General features: G+C 41.3%; 1 protein-coding gene across 7 annotated transcripts in view; it reads left to right on the top strand.

Moving 5' to 3' along the window:
• Positions 1-11608: 11608 nt before the first annotated feature.
• LOC123752869 (protein FAM13A) overlaps positions 11609-27500 on the top strand; it is a 421243-nt gene continuing 405351 nt past the window's right edge. For all 7 annotated transcript variants that reach the window (XM_069311068.1, XM_069311074.1, XM_069311073.1 and 4 more), the window contains exon 1: positions 11609-11726. The gene's annotated coding sequence lies outside the window, so the exon portion shown is untranslated. The remainder of the gene's footprint in view (positions 11727-27500) is intronic.

Genomic DNA, 27500 nt, shown 5'->3' with positions numbered 1-27500 from the left:
GAGCCCTGTTGCTTATGCATCGTTAATCGCCTGGAAAGAGATGTTGTTGTCTTGCCTATATACTGAATTCTTTGAGACTTACAGTCCCCAAGTGGGCATTTGAAGGCATAGACGACATTGGTCTCTTTTAAAGCGTTCTGCTTTGTGTCTGGAGAGTTTCTCATGAGTAGGCTGGCCGTTTTCTTGGTTTTATAGTAGATTGTCAATTGTATCTTCTGATTTTTGTCTGTAGGGATAACGTTTCTACTAACAATATCTTTCAGGACCCTTTCCTCCGTTTTATGAGCTGTGGAAAAGAAGTTCCTGTAAAATAGTCTAATAGGGAGTATAGGTGTTGTGTTAGTTGTCTCTTCAGAGGAAGAGACAACTAACACAACACCTGTACCCCCTATTAGACTATTTTACAGGAACTTGTTTTGGGTACTCTGGTAAGTCAAGAGAGGACACTTTAAATTTACCTTATTTGTGACGTTGGGAAACTTTAGGAGGCCGGGTTGTTTATGCCGCCAAACCCAGACAGAATGGAAAGGGGGCATATTTAGGCAAAACTGTATAGGATATCTAGGCACAATAACGTCTATAATATAGGCAACTTTAGTTTTAGAAATAACAGGGAAATATAACAGGAAATGATGGGGCAGAACATTGAAGACTGCTTTCTGGAGCAGGGATAATAATATTTTACACCTAGTGTTAGGTAACAACGTGACACATAAATACCACTGGAATAAGGAGAGAGTTTTTGGGAAAACAAATAAATAAGTTTCTTAGGTGCAAAATTCTGTGAGTTTTCTGGTTTCCGTAAATCTCGTTTTGAGGGATTGAGTTCTGACGTGTAGACTACAATACAATACAATACAATACAATTTTACAATACAATTTTATTTAGGTAAGGTACATACATACAATAAATATTTACAAGGATTGTTTGACTTATAGGTAGAGCAAGTACATACAATGCCTAAAGCCACTATTACGCAAAGCGTTTCGGGCATTAAACGCTACTAGGCGGCCTTAAGGTTGACGCCACTTGACACATACACCCGGCACTGAATTATACAATAAATTATTAATACACGTGGATCAAATATAGTCCTAGAGTTAAGCAAAATAAAATGTCATGTAAATCATTTAGGTTTAACAATAATGACCAGTGATTATAAAGACTTCAGCAGGGAAAACTATTATATAAGCGAGTATAAAAATGGAAATCTTTAAAAGTTGCTTGTCACACTAGCGAGAAATTAGGAAAAATAAAGAAAAAAATAATTCTAAAGTAAGGACGGCAAGGGAAGCAAAGTCAGTGAGAGAGAGAAGAGAGAAAGGGGTTGAGTGTCTGGAGACTCTTGACAACAGAAAACAATCAAATGAGTGGGTGGAATTCTAAAGTACTGTGATTTGTTTACTGCAGTTTATAAAATATATAGAATGAAGATAAGTTATAGTAAGCAAGCTAGTTGTTACTAGAGAAAAAATTGTAAACAAATAAAGCCCGCGGACCGAATTCAGGGACTGAACTATGGACTGCAAATAAAGAAATCCATGTCACAAACCAAACATGATACCAGTCCTTAGAGTAAATATATGACAAAATATTGTTGCAAACCAGAGGTGCAAATCAGTGATTCAACACGACCGGATGTTGCAAACAGCCTAGTCCGTGCTTGTAAATGTTTCTTCGAACCGCTGAGTAATCATAAGAATTTGTGAACATAGGAAACAACAGAGCAGAGGCGTGTGGCTATATTTATATAACTTTGGCGAACGAGATTTAGCTCTAGAGCCCTGTCTCCCGGCTATTATATCGCATTTTTTTATTTTCCAATGGTTTAAGGTTGTCATACTTGTTCATTTATTGAGTGCTTCCCCTCGTCCTATCTTCCCTCACCTAGAAAGGACTATATTCACTTCATCTAGTGTTCTCAGTATTTTATACAATGATATCTTAAGGCAAAAACAACAATAACAATAATAACATGCCCAACATTTTACAAAGGTCATTAATTAAAATAGCCAGAACGCTTAGATTGAAGGACAATGCCCGGAATTGTTATGCGTGAAAGTCTCGGGGTAGAAAGCTGGAGAGAGTTGACCACAGATGACATCACGTCAGCACAAGGAAATAATATTGATGTTAGCCAAATGACAGGTTGTTGATCTCGTCTTCAGCTACAAGTACATTTAATGCCATGCAGTTGGTATATGCACCAAGGACAAGAAGCGACATCGGCGAGATAACAGCAACGTGAAGCACTCACTCTTGCTGTGGAATCAATAGCCTTAGGAAATGAAGAGATGAGGCTGTAGAAGCCTAGCTGCCTAGAGCCTTGCATAAAAAAGGCGAGTTTTTTTTATACGACAAACGTGTCCACACATTTACAATGCTAAGGAATATTTGTGCACTATCTTCGGTACTCCATGGACAAGGTGTACCTAAGGCTTAGTGGAGGTTATGTGCTGTGGCTGATAGCCTCGATGGAGTTCTGTGACTGGTATTATCTGCTTATATATATCCATGGGGGGTGGGGGGGGGGTCGCTACACATTTCCAACCAATACCAGGCCACTGTCAACACTACTCAACACCAGGCAAGGCAGAGAACATTGCTACTGTCCCCAAATTTCGTAAAGCTGCTATTATGGAGAGACTAAGGGCAGGAACTGATGCGTGGCTTGTGGCCCTTCTTCTGGAGATGATTAGTGATTAAAGAACCTTACCTAATTATTGCCCACGAAAGCTTAGCTCAGTTTCAAGGTCGAAAGCCCCACTAGCTGAAACCAAGTAGGCTAATCGAAGGTCAAGTCGATGTGGAGATAACATGACTCTAGCAAAAGGGTTATCTTGAAGTTATCTTGAGATTATTTCGGGGCTTTAGTGTTCCCGAGGCCCAGTCCTTGACCAGGCCTCCACTCCCAGGAAGCAGCCCGTGGCAGCTGACTAACTCCCAGGTACCTATTTACTGCTAAGTAACAGGGGCATAGGGTGAAAGAAACTCTGCCCATCGTTTCTCGCCAGCGCCCGGGATCGAACCGGGACCACAGGATCACGCGTCCAATGTGCTGTCCGCTCGGCCGGCACGCCAGGGGACCAGCGTTAAGTTATACCCCTATAATAATAATTATAAGAATAAAAATAATAATGCAAATTCAAGAATATTAATAACAAAAATACGAACAAATATAAGCCTAAGCACAATGCGCATGATGAAATCGTCCCCCATAGACAGAGATAGAACGACCACGACAAACCTCCACACACAAATAACCACAGTCAAGGTTACATCTGTTTTTTGGTGTGACAGTAAGTGCGACAACATCCGCCCACTACAGTTGGCAAGATCAATGTAATGCATCTAAGATCCGCGTGAGAGGTGAAGGGGAAAATTTGGAGGGAATGAGATGCATTAGGAAGTGTAATACATTATGAGTGTATGGAGGGAACTTGCTCGATGGTTTAGTGAACTCAATAACTCGTCCCAAAAATTCATAGAACTATAGCTACTAGGTAATGAATGTATAAATTATATACTTTTGTATCCCCTCCAAAAAGTTGACGTTTTGTTCTACTGGAATTCAAAAAAGCATAATAAACATGGAACAAAAACATAACGTAACTTGCCCTAGGGCTAAACAAGCAATACAAGATCTAAATAAGCAACCCAAGGCTTATCATACGTTATTAAAGGCTTAATTTAGTACATCTATGTGCGTTACTAAGCCTAGGAAAAGCTAGGCTTGGTAGTTGTCTTCTTTCTCTTCCCATCTACAAAATTAACAGTAAAAACCCAGGACGGCTGGAAGTTATGTTGGCAATGTCAGGAAGACAGCAACAACAAGTGAGATGCAGGAAGGACAATTTAGAAAAGAGGAGAATGAAGGGAAGAGAGACGAGGGGAGAAAGAGGAGGCTAGAAGAAACAATGACTGAAAAAAACGAAAAAATTGGGAAAGGAAAAAGAAAACAGAAAATATGAAAAATGAAGGAGCCATCGGAGATAAGACTGGGAAGAAAAACAGAAAATAATAAAATAATGATAATAATAATAATAATAATAATAATAATAATAATAATAATAATAATAATAATAATAATATATGATGTTAAGAAGAGCAGGCAGCTAGAGTTTAGTGCCTGAAATGAAGTGCTTGAAAATCCTAACAAATAAAATCTTGAAGTTTACCGTGAAGAAATCTGTCATTCCTGCTGCTAGGATTTCAAATGCCTGCATTTCGTTGGAAGATGTGTCTCGACAGTCTCCATGTAGGGCAACGACAGAAAATGAGAAAGTAGGAGGTTCTCAGGTGAAGTATTTGGACAGGACTTTTTGTACTCGAGATAGTGCAAACATGTCAAGGGTTTGCTTTCCGAGAGCGTGAATTGGGGTTAATAATATGGGCGATACTATGGCTGGTAATGAACACAAAGCTGTTAAATTGTATTAGCAATGGGTGAAGCGAAGCTGGAAGAGTTAGGATTGAGGCATTATTACAGAATATTAAAATAGCCATTGAATTACTTAGGAGAGATCCTGACCATATGTGGCACTTTTCCGAAAATGGGAGTTGGAAATAAATGACTGTCTAGGCCAAATAGTGCCCACAACACAAATATTGCAAATGAAATTATTTATTATTCATAATTAGGAACATTTGTACGGAAAAATGAAGTGAAAACTCGGAAATGGGTTTAGTTATCTAGAGCTGGGGTTGTTGCTTCAACTAATTTGTCAGAATCTCTGGTTGAAGTTTTTTTCTGCTTTTAAACTGTTAGACGATAGAGGTGTGGGAATGGATTTAGTGAAAAAGACATAAATCCATGTCTTGGCAGGGAAATAATTTGTGTAAAAAGAAAAAGGGTGGAGACAGGCTTCGGCATAATAGTGTACTACAAAATATATAAAAAAGAGTTACTTTAATATTTTGTAATATTACACAAGTGTTAAAGTACTTAAAATGTTCTACACAATCGAATTACAGTTCTGCAGTAATCGAAACGTGGATGACTGTAGAAAACAGAGAACTATTAGCTGAATATCAAATTAAGAGATTAAATATATTTCACACAAGAGTCGTCGAGGAGGAGGAGGAGGAGGAGGAGCTGTATATGTCAAGGAAAATTCAAAATGTAGTGTCAAAGATGAGATCAAAACTGAGCCAAATTCCGAAACTATTTGGTTAGAATTAAATAAAAATAATATTATCTAATAATAAGAAATACATATAGCCACCAAACTTCGACAGAATGGAAGCAAAGCATATATAGGATGAAATATCTAGAGCATCTAAGTCAAACAGTATGTTATGGTTAACTTTAATTTGAGTAAAATTGAACTTCCCCAACGTTTGGGATTACCCAGGGAGCAGGTTCAAATCCTCCTCATGGCTCCCAACTAATTTTCTCATTGATTTTTTATTAACAAATTTATGTACATCTGCATTTGTGCAGTTATCCTAGACTATATGAAGGGGGAGTACAGAGTGTGTCAACAAATTAGCTAGGTGATGCAAAAAAATCCCCACCACATAGGATGGTTAGTCATACAATGCATAGTAGTCTGCACTTGAAACTTTGGGTGCATTATGAGGCTATCATCATGAACACAAGAGTGAATAAGGTAGCAGTGATACTAAAAGTCCCCCATCTCGCAGGATGGTTAGTCATACAGGGCCATATGTTTAGTAGCTAATTTTGGGTGCATTATGAGGATACCCTAAAAATCGTGAGGATACGTGCGGGGCAATACGTGAAATCCTGACTGCTTCAGTGGAAGCCTCAAGACCTCTAGAAGATTCGGTTAAATTCCAGGTTAAGTGGTCTAAGGCGTGAGCTTGAGAGTACCTAGTGGGCAGGTTCGAATCTCCCTCGTGGCTGCTAATGATTTTCTCGTTGATACATCACCTGATGCACCCCTCGCTCCTGCAGCTACTGTCACGGAAGCAACCCAAGAACCGACTCTTCCTGAACCATCTACATCTGCTACAGTTCCACCATCGTATGTGCCCCCACAGAACCTTCTACAGCTGCTGCTCCTCAACTTTCAAGATTTACCGCCTCGGCATTTGAATCAGCGGATTCGTCTGATGAGGATGTCTCTGTTGGAACGCCATCTTCTCCTCCACGGAAGTGCCGCTGCACAACTGACGACTTCCTTCTGGACATTACGCCGTCAATTTTCAACGGATAAAGACCTACACTTGTACACCACAATGACGACACGTAATCACACTACCAGACCGGCCAAGAAGACTGACGATCCAAGCTTGCTGAAAACATTAGGAAAAACGAAGACCACTCACGAAAGGAAGTAGTATAACACCATCAACTGCCAGCTGCTTGCGAGCCTAGCCCCCGTGTGTATTGCAAATTACTACAGTTCAATTCACCATCGTATACTGTAACACTGCAAGTCAAAACCCACGGTGGTTGGGCCACCGATCTTTTTCACCCCTCTTCGACTCGTCTCCAGTTCCTCGCTTAAAATTTCTGTATCCTCGCCCCTGCTTTCCATCCCTTGCTTACCTGCCCTAAGGTCGCCCGAATATTGTTTGTGTTGTTGTTATAGATTCAGCTACTCGGAACAAGTTCCAAGTAGCACGGGCTATGGTGAGCCCGTAACTTATCTGGCACAGGAGCGGGGCAAGTAGCACGGGCTATGGTGAGCCCGAAGTGGACTTACCTGGCACAGGAGCGGTGCTGTGTCGCCTGAATAGCCGGCAGTATAATATCTACAGTGATTCAGTAAACTTCGGTACAGACGCTTGGGAGTTACCACACCTCTTCAACCTCAAGAATGCAGCACTCGGCGTGTACAGTTATAATCGACTGTATTTCTTTGTGCAGTAATAATAATAAAATAATAATAATAAAGTTAACTAAATAAGAGGATATAAAACCAAACAAAAATATAAGAAAAGATTAATAAGGCACCAAGAGACGACAGATATAACCTCATTATAAAAGTGACTCGATTATAAGAGGTCAGTGACGCCCTATAAAACAAATATTCACTTCCAATATTGATTTATCATTGATTGTTGAGAGTAGAAACCTGTTACATGCTCGGGGTTCATGGACCTTTGACAAGACTCTAAACAACGTTGTTATAATTATTCTCACCTCCACAGTGGAAGCCTCTTGATTGCTAAACCTTTGGCTTGGTCTTAATGACTGGACTTCGCTCTAACAGGTGTTAATGAGTGTTGATTCATTACACGTATTAGAGGTATAATGACTGGTCTGTGGCGCAAATTTACCACAGGGATCATCACTAAGGAAGGTTAAACTTGTATTATATTCTCGGGTCAGAGGAGGGGCTTCACAAAACCCTCTCTGTGCCCACAGGTCGAAGCGATCTCCACAACCAGTGCAAGATGGTTTCACGATGTCGCACGAGGGTAAAACCGATATAATAGGTACTTAAGAAGCAATATATATTCAAGAAGAAAATAAGCATAAAACAGTCAAATACACCAGCCAGTTAAATATAACAGTTCAAATTCAATTACGTTTATTGAGACAATAAAATACATCTCAAAGGGATAGAGTAGCTTAGGCTATTTCTACCCCTTCAAATATAACAGTAGGTTACCTTACAGCAGAACTAAATGATATTGCTGCTGATTTTTAACTTTTTATTGTATTGAATCATGAATTTTATTTACTGACCCTAATGTTGTAACACGACACAGTATGATAGACGACGGACGGGCAGACGGAGCCGACAGCAGTGACAGAGGACATGACAGGTATGACAGGGAGGTACAGGTGAAGGGTAATCTAGCCAGGAAGGGAGAGGGATGAGGGGATAGGTAAGTTAACTGGTTTTATGGTTCCTGTAAACCTGTCTCCTGTGCGACTTAGCAAGGGAGTAAAGCGCTGTAGAAAGCCTCGTAGTTCCTCCCAAAGGTGTCGTTGTATTTTGTAACTGCAGCCTCCAAGCATCTCCTGTAGTCACTAATTCCATGTAGTTCCCGACCGTTAGGTATTTATATTTATTGCACGTGTCTGTACACCTTGCACACCCGTGTTCACTGACTGGGTGTACACCTTGCACTCCAGCGTTTACTGATTGGGTGTACACCATGCACTCCAGTGTTCACTGACTGGGTGTACACCTTGCACACCCGTGTTCACTGACTGGGTGTACACCTTGCACACCCGTGTTCACTGACTGGGTGTACACCTTGCACACCCGTGTTCACTGACTGGGTGTACACCTTGCACACCCGTGTTCACTGACTGGGTGTACACCTTGCACACCCGTGTTCACTGACTGGGTGTACACCTTGCACACCCGTGTTCACTGGCTGGGTGTACACCTTGCACACCTGTGTTCACTGACTGGGTGTACACCTTGCACACCTGTGTTCACTGAGTGTACACCTTGCACACCAGTGACTGAGTGTACACCTTGCACACCAGTGTTCAGGGTGTACAAACTTTGACGTCACTGTTAACGGCGGTAGTGGCACTGTTAGGGACCTTGGTGTTCTTGGTTGTCTGACAGTCAACACCCTTGTAACTTGTCCTCAGTACTAGGGTGACGGTACTTGTCCTCAGCAGGGTGACGGAAGGAGCTAAATGCAGTAGGGAAGTTGAAACTAAACACAGCACCTTGTATAACGGAACCTCCGGCTAAAATGTAACGTCCAGGTAAATATGACAGTGGACAATAATTACGACATTAAGAACTTGAAGCCTGGGCACAAAAACACGTTGTACCTCATGCTCCCTGGCGCAGTCTCGCAGAGGAGGAGGGGGGGGGGAGCTGGGGTGAAAGAGGGATGGAGGTAGGAACAAAGAAAGTGAATGAGAGAGGAAGGCATAGAATAGCGGAAGACAGGAGAATGGAGCAAGAGTGATATTAAGGGTGTGAGGGAGGGGGGTAAGGATGCCCCCTACGTATCATACCGACGCACTTCAGTCATCATATTGATCTTGTCTCTATGTGCAGCTGTCAAGGTCATTACCTCTCTCTATATGTAGCTATCGAAGGTCGTTATTAACCTTGCCTCCATGAGCAGCTGTCAAGGTTCTAGTTATCTTGCCTCAAAGTGCTGCTGTTAGTGTAATTATCTTATTCCCCCCCCCCTCCCCTCCCTATCTCTACTTAGTATACGTATTAACTTGACATCTTCAAGGTCAAGCAGATGGAGCGACAATTTTAGGTTCCGTCACCCGTAATTGGATGATCCCGGTGGGGGAGGGGGAGGGGGGGAGGAGGATCTAAATCCATGAATCATGAGAGACTGTCACCCAAGTGATGGGACTCATAACAATGACGAACATCTCTCCCGTCAACTGTCGTGTTCCACATGAACCCAATTGTTTAGTCTCCTACGGTGCTTAAATTAAATTAAATGTGTTATCAGAGACTATGGGAACACTATTTGGACGGGGAAGGTAGCAGTTATTACATTATCATTGACGGCACGCGCTAAGGTATTTAAAAGGGGCTATGAACGAATAAATATTATGCCTTCATATGGTTGTATTAGATTTTATTTACGTGCAGTTCCTTAAACATTTTTGAGTAACATGATTGTTGTATTATGACAAGATAATGGAACTTCACCTTACTTGCTTTACATCTTTTAAATTATTGTAATTATAAATTTCATTGCATTTATTGTCTTACAATAAACCAATTAAAATGTGAAAGGGGTGAAAAAAAAGTTTTGCAATTCTTAGTTTCCCAAACAATAAATGTTCACAAATGCTGGTGACATGTTATCCATGGAGTGGTGTGAGAGGATGTCCGCTACAGGGAGCCTAGTGGTGGCGGGGTGCGCGACACGTTACTCACAAGCCTCATGTTGTGGGCCACACAGCATGTAAGGCGTGGCGAGCTGCTGCACGGAAGACGTTCCTCTTCCAACCTTCCGTAATTGTCGAACTCCCGTTTTGCGGTTGTGGTTAGTTTACAGGGCATTATTACCAAGTGATGACACGGCTAGGTAACCATATTTCTATTTTGATTGTGTCTACTTATATTACTTGTTTACTTATATTATATATTACTTGACGGAGCTTTTATTTGTAAACATATCAAGTTAAGGTTGCACTAAGTGTATTTTTCCGTCTCACGTGAAGGAGATACGGCAGGAGACATGTCGGGGTTTGGTTTGGGTTTCCATGGTCGGGGACTGCGTCATTGTAATCACGTTTATCTCGTTGGGAACAGTAAGCCAGTGGCTTTCGAAGGTCCTCTCATTATTCCTGTAGAGTGTCATCCTGCTGTATTTTCTTTCTTAACTACTTGCCGCATCCCTCTTCCCCTCATGGGATTTCGATGAGGCTTGTGAAGCAACCAGAAGTCGTTGGAGCCTCTTGACTACTGACTAGCATCCCTATTCTAAAATCAAACTAAAATAACAAATTTGTTAGTTGTTTCATCTCACAGGAGTTAAGATGAGAATAAATATATTAGTGACAAATATAGTGTATTTATTAAACATGTCAACACTAGAAGTAATGCAAAACCTTTTAGTAAAAAACCCTATCCTGTTTTCTGTGCTTCACATTAAACTTGTTAAATTTCAAACTCTTGTCCTTTGTGTGAGTTACGTTGGAACCCTTGAAGAAGATGGTGTAAGTCAATGTATTCTAATATATTCAGTATTTTAAGCGTCTCGATGAGATCAGCAATATCGTGCCATGTTTGCAGAGTCGTTAGAAGTGAATGAGCCCGTGAATTTTGACTGGTAAGAGTCATTCATTGATTTAGTTCAGGGATGACTTTTGTCGATCTGAGCTCAATGTTTTCGAATGCCGCCACCTTTTATGAAGGTGAGTCTTTTTGTTTGAATACAGTAGTCCAGATGCAGGTGCAAAAGGAATTTGTACAGCTGTATGATCGCTATTTTCCTGTTTGAAATCAAAGATTCGTTTGATTATTCCAAATGTTTCGTTGACTTTTTGTTTCATCGCAGCTTCTACTGCTAAACAACTTTCAGTGATTGATGGACTATAACCAATTTTGAACGATTTCTTTAGGAGTCTCTCCATGATCCTGTGATGTGTTAGGACAGGCTGATTTGTCTGCTTTACTTCTTATTCTTTTCTTGAAGATAGCTGCGACGTTTTCATATTTCCAGTGTTAGGGAATTTTTCCTTGGTGTTAGACATTTCCTAAATAGGCGTTTCCGTGTTGGAAATAGTTCATCGGCACGGCAGCATACCTGCTGGATCAGGAGTATTACATCTTGTATCACGTGAGGAGGCACGGCAGGAGACCTGTTTGATCAGGAGTATTACGTCTTGTATCACGTTAGGAGGCACGGCAGGAGACCTGTTGGATCAGGAGTAAAACTTGTATCACGTTAGGAGGCACGGCAGGAGACCTGTTGGATCAGGAGTAAAACTTGTATCACGTTAGGAGGCACGGCAGGAGACCTGTTGGATCAGGAGTAAAACTTGTATCACGTTAGGAGGCACGGCAGGAGACCTGTTGGATCAGGAGTAAAACTTGTATCACGTGAGGAGGCACGGCAGGAGACCTGTTGGATCAGGAGTAAAACTTGTATCACGTGAGGAGGCCGCAGCACGCGGCTGGGGGCGCGTGCGGCGCTGGTTGCCCTCACCGCCGCCAGATGGCAGGCCGCGAAATCGATCGCTGCCTCAGCCAGATATAACCCGGCTAGTGACAGTGGAGTGCGCGCCCAGCAGCTGCTTACACAATATCCAGAGTTTCCCTCATTCAGCACACGTCTTCCATCCTGCAAACAGGTGAGATTTAGACTAAGAAGAAGAGCTTGCGTAGAAGCACAAATAGACGTCGCTACATGAGCGATGTGTCAAGTTAAAGGAGGCGCAAAGTTTAGTGGGCGCGCCACATGCAGTGTGGACGTTAGCTCGCTCTACGTCCAGTTTTTGTTGACACGTGCCTCTCCGCTCTCCTGGCCGCCTGTGCACCTGTGTGGCCGCTGTAATCTCTCCCCCCAACCTCACCGCAGGTCACCAAGTTCAGCCAACGCTGGAATTTGACTTGGTAACCGCGGTTTTACGGTGTAGTGTGTGGCGTAATGATGTGCCGGGAGTGTAGTGGGGGAGTGTTTACTAGGTGGGAGTGTTGCTTGGTGACAAGGATGTGGGAGAGGAAGTGAGAGAGGGCAGGCAGGCAGGCGCAGGGGGATGCTACCTCACAAAACATGTTGGGGCGTGGCTAGGCAGATGTGCACACCACAAGCACCACGCCAGGCATTTCTACACACGAAATCTGTACATACCACAGCGTTGGTCCTTGCAAGTACACTGTCAAGGAAGGTCAAATACCTTGGCGCAGTTGCTTGAGTCGAGTCGGAGGAGGTAATAATTTCACCTGGCACAACTCGCAGCAAGAACGTTGCTAGCAAACAGTGTCCGCTTTAAATATAACCCACAGCTCAAGCCTTGTAAACAAGGTGTGGTATATAAAAAAAGAAAAAAGGTTAAGGTAAGATTAACGTGGGTTGGGTTGGGTAGGTAGCATGACCAGACGAAAACATCCATGGGGTGAGTGGGGCTCTGTGGGCCGGGAAGACGGCCAGGCGGGCCCTCTTATCGATTGGTGATGCTCTGGCCAAATGCTCTTCTCACTATGCTGCTATGCTCAGGCCACATTCTCGTCTCGCCATGCTCTTATGCCCTGGTTAAATACTCTTCTCTATATACTGTTATGCTCTGGCCATATTTTTGTCTCACCGCACTGTTATGCTCTGGTTAAATGCTCTTCTCACTATGCTCTGGCCAAATGCTCATCTCATTGTACTGTTATGCTCTAGGTAAATGCTCTTCTCACTATGCTGCTATGCGCTGGCCACCACTATGCTGTTATGCTCTGGCCACCTCATTATGCTGCTGTGCTCAAGCCTCCTCATTATGCTGCTATGCTCAAGCCTCCTCATTATGCTGCTATGCTCTGGTCATCTCACTATGCTGCTATGCTCTGGCCACCTCACTATGCTCAGGCCACAATGTCATCTCGCCATGCTGTTATGCCTTGGTTAAATGCTCTTCTCTCTATGCTACTATGCTCCTTACCACATTCTCGTCTCACTGTACTGTTATGCTCTGGCTAAATGCTCTTCTCACTATGATGCTATGCTCTTACTACTTCACTATGCTGCTATGCTCCGGTAACCTCACTATGCTGCTATGCTCCGGTAACCTCACTATGCTGCTATGCTCTGGCCACCTCACTATGTTGCTATGCTCTGGCCACCTCACTATGTTGCTTTGCTCTGGCCACCTCACTATGCTGCTATGCTCTGGCCACCTCACTATGTTGCTATGCTCTGGCCACCTCACTATGTTGCTATTCTTTGGTCACATCACTATGCTGCTATGCTCTGGCCACCTCACTATGCTGCTATGCTCTGGCCACCTCATTATGCTGCTATGCTCTGGCTACCTCATTATGCTGCTATGCTTTGCCTTTCTATGCTAATGTCTTTGCTGCTATGCTCTGGCCTTTCTGTGCTGCTATACTCTGGTCATATCACTATGCTGCTATGCTCTGGTCACCTCATGCTGCTATGCTCTGGCTACTTCACTATGCTGCTATACTCTGGCCACCTCACTATGCTGCTATGCTTTGGCCACCTCATGCTGCTATGCTCTGACTACTTCACTATACTGCTCTGCTCTGGCCACCTCATTATGCTGCTATGCTCTGGGCACTATGCTGCTATGTTCTGGCCACCTCACTATACTGCTATGCTCTGGCCACCTCATGCTGCCATGCTCTGGCTACTTCACAATGCTGCTATGCTCTGGCCATCTCATTATGCTGTTATGCTCTGGCCACCTCACTATGCTGCTATGCTCTGGCTACTTCACAATGCTGCTATGCTCTGGCCATCTCATTATGCTGTTATGCTCTGGCTACTTCACTATGCTGCTATGCTCTGGCTACTTCACTATGCTGCTATGCTCTGGCTACTTCACAATGCTGCTATGCTCTGGCCACCTCATTATGCTGTTATGCTCTGGTTATTTCACTATGCTGCAATGCTCTGGCCACCTCACTATGCTGCTATGCTCTGGCCACCTCACTATGCTGCTATGCTCTGGCCACCTCACTATGCTGCTATGCTCTGGCCACCTCATTGTGCTGCTATGCTTTGGCCACCTCACTATGCTGCTATGCTCTGGCCACCTCACTATGCTGCTATGCTCTGGCCACCTCATTGTGCTGCTATGCTCTGGCCACCTCACTATGCTGCTATGCTCTGGCCACCTCATTGTGCTGCTATGCTCTGGCCACCTCACTATGCTGCTATGCTCTGGCCACCTCATTGTGCTGCTATGCTCTGGCCACCTCACTATACTGCTATGCCCTGACCACCTCACTATGCTGCTATGCTCTGGCCACCTCAATATGCTGTTATGCTCTGGCCACCTCACTATGCTGCTATGCTCTAGCCACCTCAATGTGCTGCTATGCTCTGGCAGCCTCACTTAAGATACTATGCTCTGGCCACCTTACTATGCTGCTATGCTCTGGCAACCTTAGTATGCTGCTATGCTCTAGCCACCTCACTATGCTGCTATGCTCTGGCTACCTTAGTATGCTGCTATGCTCTGGCCACCTCACTGTTGCTGTGCTCTGGCCTCCTCACTATGCTGCTATGCTCCGTGCACCTTATTATGCTGCTATGCTCTGGCCACCTCAATATGCTGCTATGCTCTGGCCACCTCACTATGCTGATATGCTATGGCCACCTCACTATGCTGCTATGCTCTGGCCACCTCACTATGCTGCTATGCTCTAGCCACCTCTATGTGCTGCTATGCTCTGGCAGCCTCACTTAAGATACTATGCTGCTATGCTCTGGCAACCTTAGTATGCTGCTATGCTCTAGCCACCTCACAATGCTGCTATGCTCTGGCCACATTCTCGTCTCACTGTACTGTTAAACTCAGGTTAAATGCTATGCTTTGGCCATATGCTTATATCACTGCTGTAATTATCTGGCCAAATGAATCCCTCACTGCAGCAATGCTCAGGCCACATTCTCCCCACATTACTATTATGCTCCGTCCCTGTGCTCTTTTCTCAGTATGCTGTTAAAGCCCTAACGAGATGCTTCTCTTACTGTGCTGTTAAAGCCCTAACGAGATACTTCTCTCAGTGTGTTGTTATGCTCAAACCACATATTTCGGTCCCAGTGCACAGCATACTCCTTTGTATTGTTATGTTCTGGCCACACACTCATCTGTATTTTTATGCTCTTAACAGAAATTCGTTTCGCTATGCTGTTATGCTCTGGTCACATTATCCTCATATTGTACTGTTATGCTCTGACTATATGCCCTTTTTATTGCCATGTTATGATCTAACTGTATGCCTTTTTTACTGCAGTGTTATGCTCTTGACTATATGCCTTTTTATCTGCGCTATTATGCTCTGAGCACATGCCCCTTCTGTTTTGTTTTGCTCTTCTGTGCTGTTTTGCTCTTCTTACATGCTCCCTTTACTATTATATCATGCTCTATTCACATGCACCGAGCAGGTGCCTGTGGATAGAGCATTTATAGATGAACACGTAGCTAAAACATTTATGCTTTATATCGATGAACATGTGACTAAAGCACTTATGCTTTAGCCACATGTTCTCATGTTGTTGTTATGTCCTGGCCACATGGGCCTCTCACTTTGTTGTTATACTCTGATCATGTGCTCTGCCCTAACTCGGCTGTTTTGCTCCGATATTATGCGCTACTGACTGTACTGTTATGCACTAACATGCTCATATTATGCTCAGACAATATGTCTTTCATTGTGTTGTTATGCACATAACACATGGTCATCCCATGCGCATTCATGCTCTAGGTAGGGTTTCATATCTTCTGCTAATCATAAGTGCGTTTAAATGAAGCTGGTGTAGGTTTCGAGTTTGTTTTGAATACTGTATTTTTAGCCTATTTATTTGTCCACTGTATATATATCTTAAACAGATTATTGATGAGCTGGTTGGTTATTTGTGCGATGTTCACACTGCAGTCGAGGCTATGAAAATGCCACCCCTGATTACTATGTTGAATACCTGTTTACGCCTTCTTGTGCAAAATGAAGCATATATATATATATATATATATATATATATATATATATATATATATATATATATATATATATATATATATATATATATATACTTCAGTCATAATTATAGTTTGTTTATGTTGACATTCTGGACGTCATAGTTCGTTTACAGAAGGCTTAGTTGCTTAGTGGCTGGACGATAATGCTGTGTATATGTTATGGTGATACGCTTGTTAAAATAGTTCCTGGTGCTTTTTATTATATAAACAAGGGAAGGCGTTGCTCCTTATGCGGTCACAACTGCAGTATTGTCTGTTCAGGCGTTGGCAGTGAGACTAGATATGCTGTTTCAGTGTTTCAAGTACCTGTGTGTGTGTTTAACTGATTAGGATACAATATATTTTTGTTGAGCTTTTCATAGATAAAAGCCACGTTTTATATATTTGTTTCTTTGCACTGCTTTGTTTCTATCAGCCTACCTACCTGAGATAACGATTTTCCGTTAGGATATTAATACAAAATAATACATAATTAATATTGTAGGTTTATATGGCGCACGCTAAATAATGAAGTAACAGCGTTTGGTTTGCATGTAATAAACTTATATCTACCTTTCCTATCAATATAATACAAATTGACAAAAATAATATCAGCTTTTGCTTTCGAAGATGTGGATTTATAGCGAAATAAGGATATTTATATTATTAAATTTGCAAAAGATTAAAGTCAGAGGTAATTAGCATGTGTAAGATGAAATTAAATTTTAGTAAGCCTTCACACTCCTCCATAAGACGTCTGGCCAAACTTAATCCCAGGACGAAGATTAAAAGTTCATTATAACCCAATCAGTAGATACGTAGGAAAACCTGTAGCATTGATAGGATAAGCAAGTGAAGCCCAGAGGAGGTGAGGTAGTTGTGCCATATGGGAAGGGGGGGGGGTTCGTTGGGTGCAATTAGTCAACCCATCCTCCAAAAATTATTGAACCTCAAGGTACTATGGACTGAATGTGCAAAATCTGGACTATAGTATACATATATATTATATATAATATGCATATATAATGCACAAATATTATATATTTACATATACTGTAATATATATATATATATATATATATATATATATATATATATATATATATATATATATATATATATATATATATATATATAATGTTCGTTGGGGCTCAGTATATATATGTACTCAGTATATAGGTTCGTTGGGGTTCAGTATATATCAAGAAATCTAGACCAGCAATCAATAACCAGGTAATACACAGTTACACTTTACCCACTTCAAGACCCAGAGCCAACGCAGAAGCTGGACCGAATGACCCTGCAACAGGAACGGAAGCTGCCAGAACATAAGCTGCCATTCGCACTCTATATTGATACAGTTAATACCTTATATATATATATATATATATATATATATATATATATATATATATATATATATATATATATTTATATATATATATATATTTATATATATATATATATATATATATATATATAAATATATATATATATATATAATATATATATATATATATATATATATATATATATATATATATATATATATATATATATATATATATATATATATCTAGTTACTTAGTTGTACTTACCTAGTTGTGCTTGCGGGGTTTGAGCTCTGGCTCCTTGGTCCCGCCTTTCAACTGTCAATCAACTGGTGTACAGGTTCCTGAGCCGACTGGGCTCTATGTGTGTGTTTGTGTGGGTGTGTAAATCAACAAGAAATTAATATGTAATAATTCATGTGAAAATCCACAACCACAAAAGAAAAAAAAACAAGAAATTACTTGAATGCTTTTGTGTTATTTAACACATCTTCAAAAGTACAATCAATGAAATACAACAGATGAATATATTGAGAGCAATGTGTCGTGTGATGTGAAAAACAATATCTATGTAAAATTGGTTTGTGACCATAAGCAAAATAGGAATCTGCTGAAGGCCTAATGACCAATACATAGAGCAAGGGGAAACTGTAGGACTAATGACCAAATATTAAAGATTCTCAAAGCATTATCCTCAATAACTAATGGGAGTTCCTAGAAACCTTATTTCTAATGGGATTTCTGTTTATTGTTCATCTTACAAAGATCGTTTTTTAATTGGTAAATTCAAAATAGGTCCAAGTTGTACAAACCATTACTAATATTCTTGTTGTGTGGCTTTGTAATTTGTATTAAAACAGATGCATTAATGTTTCTATTGAAAATACTTTTACAGTCTATTTTGAATGCCTCTTCCAATCAATTGGGTGAGAAATTTCTGACAAATTGGTAAATATAGCATTAGATAATTGACCACTTCTTACACAATATTTAGAATGCAAAATTCAAACGTTCACATCTTTAGATGTTTGATCTATTTAGAATGTATTACAATTTTTACAGGGATTTTTTGTAAATGACACAGTTTTCACTATGAGAACTGTTTCTAATAATTTACCAATTGTATTTTCATAATTAACCACCACATGTTGATCAAAAAGTGTCAAGGCCTTGGCAATATTTTTGAACCCAGAAAGATATGGTAAGCATAACTTTTTTTGAGTGAATTTTCTCAATGCTGATTTTAGATAAAAAGCCCACACTGAGTTTCTAGATAATGAAATTAGTGTCATATATACCTAGATTTCAATGTAATGCAGTATATCCTAAGTCGTTTATTGATAATGCTATCCATATTGCTTTATTGATAAATTGCTAGCCATGTACAATATCAAGAATTCAATAATTCCGCTCTTTCATGATACCTTCAATGAAATCCCTAAACTACTAAAACAATTTAATATCAATGTAGCATTTAGGAATCTTGATATGAAAACACAATTCCATCTGAAGATTGTAGTAAGTTCTTTGTTGGCCAAACAGGTAAACATCTTGACCAGAGAATAAAATAACACGAATATAGTATAAGAACAGGTCAAGAGTTTAATGCATTGTTTGTTCACTTAAGAGATTGTAATCAGTCAATTGACTGAACTAATTCATGCTAAATTGTGGAGTGTAAGTCAGTTACTGAAAGAAATATTATTGAATCTTCATTTATAAAAAGTAGTGAATTAGATAATACAGTATTAATGGAAGTCGAGTATTATATAAATTAAGTAGCTTTATAATTGATAAGATTTGCGATAAGTATAAAATTATGTAAAGGATAATTGTATGTGTAGTACATGCCAAAAATTAGGGAACATTCATTTAATCATCTCATTTCAATAACCTTTTAATCATGTCACTTCAATTATTCGATATTTTATTTATGAAACTTTATTTAAGTGTTGTGGGGTGTATAATCCAAAACCCAGGTTTTTCTCTATGTTCATTGATGGTATGTGTTGAAACACGAAAACCTTCTGAATTTTTGTTTCATTTTCATACGTGGATACTTACACATAACTAAATCATGTTTTTTTGTGATTATTCTGGCATGACTTGTGCATTTATGTAGTTTCTGTAAAGAATTGAACTACTACACCAAGTCTTTTGCACCATTGCGTTCGTTTTCATTGACATAATTCACTCAAATAAGTTCTCTCAAATAAGTGAATTGTGTCAATGAAAACGAACTTCTGGTCTATGTGTGCCGAGTTACTATTGGGTCATTGGAAGAAATAGCCTAAGGCTATCAATGACTTTTAACAGTCGGGTAGCCATTTGGTCTGAGTACTGGACTGGTCAGTGTGTTCATTACATCTGTCAGTCTAAGGTTTGAACCTTTCACGAGAGGAGCTCTTTCTGATATAATCGGCTTGCGGTTCATGCAAGTTTACTGTCTTTACATATATATATATATATATATATATATATATATATATATATATAATGTAATAATTTTGCGTCTGTGTAGGGTAATTACCTGGATGTGGGTGTGGCCAAGTCGATATGGGTGTGGTTAAAAAAAAAGATGTTACTACTGATGTATTCATCAGAAGTTTTCAGGAGAGAGGAACATGTGTGGGGCGAGACAGCATACTATCAAGTAAATGAAAGGAAAGACCTAGTAAATGAAAATAAAGAAGACATGATAATGCATGTTATCGTGAACCCCCAGGGTGATGCCATGGGTATGTGGCGCATGTTAGTGTGATGCCAGGGTGATGCCATGGGTATGTGGCGCATGTTAGTGTGATGCCAGGGTGATGTCATGGGTATGTGGTGTTAGAGTGATGCCAGGGTGATGACATGGGTGTGTGGCGCATGTTAGTGAGGTGTTAGTGTTCTTACCTAATTGCCTAATTACCTAATTGTGCTTGTGGGGGTTGAGCTCTGGTTCTTTGGTCCCGCCTCTCAACTGTCAACCAAGGTTCCTGAGCCTATTGGGCTCTATCATATCTACACTTGAAGCTGTGTATGGTGTCAGCTTCCACCACATCATTTCCTAATGCATTCCATTTGTCTACTACTCTGACACTGAAAAAATTCCATTAATTAACGTCTCTATGGCTCATTTGGCCACTCAATTTCCACCTGTGTCCCCTAGTGCGTGTGCCCTTTGTAGTAAATAGCCTGTCTTTATCTACCCTATCAATTCCTCTGAGAATCTTGTATGTGGTGATCATGTCCACTTCAACTCTTTTGTCTCCCAGTGACGTGAGGTTTAATTCCCGTAGTCTCTCCTCGTAGCTCATACCCCTCAGTTCGGGTACTAGTCTGGTGGCAAACCTTTGAACCTTTTCCAGTTTAGTCTTATGCTTGACTAGATATGAACTCCATGCTGGAGCCGCATACTCCAGGATTGGTCTTGACATATGTGGTATACAAAGTTCTGAAAGTTTCCTTACACAAGTTTCTAAAGGCCGTTCTTATGTTAGCCAACCTGGCATATGCCGCTGATGTTATCCTCTTGATATGAGCTTTAGGGGACAGGTCTGGCGTGATATCAACCCCCAGGTCTCTCTCTCTCTCTCTCTCTCTCTCTCTCTCTCTCTCTCTCTCTCTCTCTCTCTCTCTCTCTCTCTCTCTCTCTCTCTCTCTCTCTCTCTCTCTCTCTCTCTCTCTCTCTGACTCTTGAAGTATTTCATCTCCCAAATGATACCTTGTATCTGGTCTCCTACTTCCTACACCTATCTTCATTACACTGCTTTTGCTTGGGTTAAACTCTAACAACCATTTGTTCGACCATTCCTGCAGCTTGTCCAGGTGTTCTTGAAGCCTCAAGCTGTCCTCCTGTCTTAATCCGTCTCATAATTTTGGCGTCGTCAGCAAACATTGAGAAGAATGAGTCTATACCCTCTGGGAGATCATTTATGTATATCTGAAACAGGATAGGTCCGAGTACAGAGCCCTGTGGGACTCCATTGGTGACTTTATGCCAATCTGAGGTCTCACCCCTCACTGTAACTCTCTGCTTCCTATTGCTTAGGTACTCCTTTATCCACTGGAGCGCCCTACCAGTTACTCCTGCCTGTTTCTCCAGCTTATGCATCAGCCTTTTATGGGGTACTGTGTCAAAGGCTTTCCGACAGTCCAAAAAAATGCAGTCCGCCCATCCTTCACTTTCTTGCTTAATCTTTGTCACCTGATCGCAGAATTCTATTAAGCCTGTAAGGCAAAATTTGCCCTCCCTGAACCCATGTTGATGGGTTGTCACGAAGTCCCTTCTCTCCAGATATGTTACTTTTTCTCGCGATCTTCTCCATCACCTTGCATGGTATACAAGTTAAGGACACTGGCCTGTAGTTCAGTGTGTGATGCCAGTGAGGGGGGGGGGACATTGGTGTGTTGCACATCTTGAGGTTATCTTGAGATGATTTCGGGGCTTTAGTGTCCCCGCGGCCCGGTCCTCGACCAGGCCTCCACCCCCAGGAAGCAGCCCGTGACAGCTGACTAACACCCAGGTACCTATTTTACTGTTAGGTAACAGGGGCATAGGGTGAAAGAAACTCTGCCTATTGTTTCTCGCCGGCGCTCGGGATCGAACCCGGGACCACAGGATCACAAGTACAGCGTGCTGTCCGCTCGGCCGACCGGCTCCCAGCACATGATTAATCTTTGTAGGGCGCTCCCGGCACATGATTAATATTGTGATCTATTTAATTGCTTTATAAGGATTGAATATATAGCGCACGTCTAATATGGAAGACATATATATGTTTACTCAGAGGGCGAGAACATGAGTAGTAAGAGTTCTTACTCTTACTACTCATAAGTAGTAAGAGTAAGAAGAAGTAGTAGAAGAAGGGTACAAATGCCGTGCTAGAACCCAGTGACAATTTTGTTCAGCCAACTGGTTGAAAAGTAACCAGGTTTTGAAAATTGGTTGAGACCATTAGTATTCTTGTGCTGATTGGGTGAAGCTAATGAGCTGTTGTCACGTATTCATACCAGGTAGTTTGTTTTCTTCCACCTACGGTGCAGGAAGTGAAGTGAGCGGCAAAAATAATAAGCAATGTGAAAAATATATCTGTATCAACGCAATTATGGGATTCAACGTGTAATCAGATAAGAGAATCATATATGGTAAAAATGTTATATATGTGTGCAAGTTACTTATCTTAATATAAGTGAAATGATTGTTTCGAAACATCCTTTAATGATAGTCACAATTCATTGCTGATATTGATGTTCAGTAGCATGTTCCGGCCAAAATTCATTTATAACGCATTTCGGCTATAACGGTCAGGTTATCTTGTGGTTATCTTGAGATGATTTCTGGGCTATAGCATCCCCGCAGCCCGGTCCTCGACCAGGCCTCCTTTTTGTTTCACCCCCCCATCCCCGGGAAGCAGCTCGTAGCAGCTGTCTAAATCCCAGGTACCTATTTACTGCTAGGTAACAGGGGCATCAGAGGAGAAAGAAACATTTTGCCCATTTGTCTCCGCCTCCACCGGGGATCGAACCCGGAACCTCAGGACTATGAATCCGAAGCGCTGTCCACCCAGCTGTCAGGCGCCCTGACAGTGAGAGTTGATGGTGGGAGACAGAAAGTTTACTAAGTATTTTAGTGCTAACAATAACATTAGGTTGTAAGTCTTATATTTGTAGACCAACCGCCATGCATCTTAAAGCATGAAAGGGAGCATAGGCAAGCATAGCACACATAGCGTAGCACACTTAAAGCATAGGGAATCGGTCGGCCGAGCGGACAGCACACTGGACTTGTGATTCTGTGGTCCCGGGTTCGATCCCGGGCGCCGGCGAGAAACAATGGGCGGAGTGTCTTTCACCCTATGCCCCTGTTATCTAGCAGTAAAATAGGTACCTGGGTGTTAGTCAGCTGTCACGAGCTGTTTCCTGGGGGGTGGAGGCCTGGTCGAGGACCGGGCCGCGGGGACACTAAAGCCCCGAAATCATCTCAAGATAACCTCAAGATGAATGAAAACCTTTTCTTTACAGCCAGCTTCAATTGCGCCGCTTCCCGAGGGTGAGAAGAGCACCGCAGTCAGCCTTATTTTTGTATAACTTGGAAATATAAGGCTTAGTATTACGACACGGACTTTCATTAGATCATTGTCATTATACGTCTCCGTGGTGTAGTGGTAAGACACTCGCCTGGCGTTCCGCGAGCGCTTTGTCATGGGTTCGTATCCTGGCCGGGGAGGATTTACTGGGGGCAAATCCTTAACTGTAGCCTCTGTTTAACTCAACAGTAAAATGTGTACTTGGTTGTAAAAACGATTCTTCGCGGCGGGGATCGTATTCCAGGGACTTGCCCGAAACGCTACGCGTACTAGTGGCTGTACAAGAATGTAACAACTCTTGTATATATTTAAAAAAAAAAAAAAAGATGGTTTGTGTGCAGTGATTTAACGTCTTTTGACTGTAGCCTAATTGGCACTTGAGGAACGTGAAAGCGTACATGATGTTTGTGATCTTAATAATTGATAAGTCCACACTAGTAATGTAATATTTAAAGCCGGATTATTGCTCTCATATCTGATTGCATCAGAGAGAAGATTCTCCATTTATAACTTTTAAATTATGTATAATTTATTTTGCATTGAAGATGTTTGAGAGCATTCACTCGGAACAAGGATTGGTAATATTCCACAGTGATAAGCTTACCTATCACACAATATTTGAAATTAACAAGCATTTAAAGCTTCGTATAACTGGAGTTACAGGTGCCTCTAGAATAGGCTAGCCCATCGTTTACTTGGCCTAGAAACAGTGCATTTGGAGAAATGTATGGAAGGCTGCGTAACAGTCAGCCGTACTAACATTCCATGAATCCAGGGTGGGACAGAAATGGTTGGGCGCGCTTCCTATCACCTAATGCCCCATGTCCACCTAGTAGTAAATAGGTACCCCAGGAGTTAGTCAGCTTGTTGTGGGGTTGCATCTTTGGGAGGGTCATTAATTTGATCCTGGAGGGGGGGGGGGGGGAAGACCTCGACGTGAGGCTAACATGTACTGTATGTACTAACTAGCTGCCTGTCCCCCGACACAATGAATTATTATTAATTATTTACGCTACTTACCTATGACTGACTATAGGAATATGAGGTCTAACGCGTTTTGCCCCGTCTCCTAATCTTGTTTTACCCGTTACCTTATAAGTATTCTGACGTTCGAATTCTTTAATGAATCTGTCTTTGAAAAAAAAAAGATGGTGGTGGCTTCTACAACTTTTTCTTTCAATGCATTCCACATATCAACTATGCCTTTTAGTTCACCAGACCACACGCCAGGGGCCAGATTCACGAAAGCACTTACGCAAGCACTTACGAACCTGTACATCTTTTCTCAATCTTTGGCGACTTTGTTTCTAATTATTAAACAGTTAATGAGCTCCGAAGCACCAGGAGGCTGTTTATAAATATAACAACAGTTGAATGGGAAGTTTTCATGCTTGTAAACTGTTTAATAAATGTAACCAAAGCCGTCAAAGATTGAGGAAAGATGTACACGTTCGTAAGTGCTTGCGTAAGTGCTTTCGTGAATCTGGCACAAGATGATGAGAGGACGACGTTTCGGTCCGTCCTAAACCATTATCAAGTCGATTGTCACAATCGACTTGTTAATGATCCAGGACGGACCGAAACGTCGTCGTCTCCTCATCATCTGGTGTCTAGTTTGGTCATCATATCTTCAGCCAAGTTATCGTGACTCATCGTCTGTAAATAGTCCACCAGCAGACACAAAGATAGTTTCAACGCCACTGTGAGAGTACGTGTGGCTCCTCCAGAGATTATATAAAATAAACTGCTTAAAGTTATACTGTTTTCACACTATAGATATTTAGTATCGTATTGGGAGGCCATAGAATCAGCGCGGATAGAAAATGAAAGCATCACCGCCGTTTATATTGTCTCAGAAAACCTATTCATTACCAATGTGAATAATGTCGTTTTCACATTATTCATGTGAAAACGACAATACTTACGGAATAAACATCTCAACATTGAATTGAGGAAAATAAAACCCACATTCACTCTGTGGCTCTCATCCCATGCTAATAGATAACAGAAAAGATGGCATCGATGTTACAAATATGGGACACGGTATCTGTAGGACATATCCTAGTGCACTTGTAGAACTGTTCATTCCCGGAAAAATATGAGCTTCACGTCAAATTTCTGTCAGCCATTATTGATGTTGATCCCCCATCTTGAAGCACTGGTGACGTATACACTTATCTTGAGGTTATCTTGAGATGATTTCGGGGCTTTTAGTGTCCCCGCGGCCCGGTCCTCGACCAGGCCTCCACCCCCAGGAAGCAGCCCGTGACAGCTGACTAATACCCAGGTACCTATTTTACTGCTAGGTAACAGGGGCACAGGGTGAAAGAAACTCTGCCCATTGTTTCTCGCCGGCGCCTGGGATCGAACCCAGGACCACAGGATCAGAAGTCCAGCGTGCTGTCCGCTCGGCCGACCGGCTCCTCCACTTTCTATAATTAACCACTCGATACGTTGAGCTACGATACTGAACTTCCCAATTCCTGTTCTCTCACCTGATATATATATAAAATGTTCACCGGAATCGACCAGTTCGTCAAAATCGCGGGGCTTTAGTACAAATTTAAGTATCGTAATATTGACGATTTTTGAGCATCTAATTCGATACGTTAGGCGGCTTGCATAAATGCGAACATTTCTGACGTTGCAGACCCACGGGGGAGACATCTCCCATCACGTAGGGTGCAGTCACACCTCCACACATCTCCAGTATCAACTCTTGATACTGGTAATGGCTCAACAGGGCCACCATTTACGGGCTATTCATGCCCGTGCCACCTGTTACGTGGCTTAATCTTCATCAATCAATCAGTTGCAGACCCCCATCAATCAACTATAATGTTTTCATCGCTTAGCCATGCACCTAAATCTCATAATTTATGGATCGATCAGTCTAATTACGCATAGATACAGGCACATTGCGTACGTAATGCAATATTAGTTATGCAAGAGATTCCTAAATATATCTGATAAGAAGGATATTATGAGGAAAAACTTTGAACCGATATTGGAGTGATTACGGATGACTTACGTTGCTGTTAATTTAAAATTGAAATTGTTTTTTTTTTTTAGTGTAGTATATTTAGCTTTGTTTGCCCCACGTATTGTCGACTTAGGCAAAAAAAAAAATATTACGTTTCTACTAACGGGTAGAGAAAGTTGGACCAAACATGTATTTTGTGACGTATAATTTGCGTTTTACTGTTTTACACTGTTCTATAATTTATTAAAATGAATGTTCCAAAACTTTCAGTGACAACTGGCATTAAGAAAATCCGAAAGGACAGCTATATTGGCTATTGTGATTTCCTTGTGGTCGAAATAATTTAGAGAACTTTCACAACATTTCAGTATTGCACTTTGGCTCTTCCTTTTCTGATTTCATTTTGGGTGTGTTAGTAACCTATTATGGTAATGATAATGTTTATTCAAGTAAAAGTACATACATTCAAAATGAGTTACAAACAGAATGTTGGATTTCTATATAGCGCTAGTACTGTACATATTATGCCTCCAGCCACTAATACGCACAGCGTTTCGGACAAAAGGATTAGTTTCAAAGTCATCAATAAACTGATTATAAACGGCTTTTGCAAAGATTTTGTTAACAGCTGATAAAGACACACTAGTCAGTATTGGTTATTTACTGTAGGTCTTTACTTTTGTGTAGTTTGTTAAATCTTATAAATGTCAGAAAACTGGGTTTAATGTGTCAACATATATTTTATATATAACTGCATATAGACACAGTCATCGTGCTCATGACTACTACTATTATGAGCTAGGCTCGAGGTACAGGGGGGGGGGGGGGTAGAAATAGCCTAAGCTACTCTATCCCTTTGAGATGTATTTCTTTCTTGTCTCAATAAACATGTTTGAACTCGAACTCGAGGTACAGATCAAATGGGAGAGGTTGAAGAGAAGAGTGTGAGACTGCGATCTTCGCCAAGATACATAACAGAAAAGATGTTAACGATGTAACTTCATTAGTCTTTCTCTACCTGTGTACAGGAGAAGCATATTGAAGCATC

The sequence above is a fragment of the Procambarus clarkii genome, chromosome 69 (genome assembly GCF_040958095.1).
Source record: "Procambarus clarkii isolate CNS0578487 chromosome 69, FALCON_Pclarkii_2.0, whole genome shotgun sequence".
In the NCBI taxonomy this organism is placed as follows: Eukaryota; Metazoa; Arthropoda; class Malacostraca; order Decapoda; family Cambaridae; genus Procambarus; species Procambarus clarkii.
The sequence above is the reverse complement of the archived record's forward strand: the minus strand, read 5'-3'. Positions and strand labels throughout refer to the sequence as shown.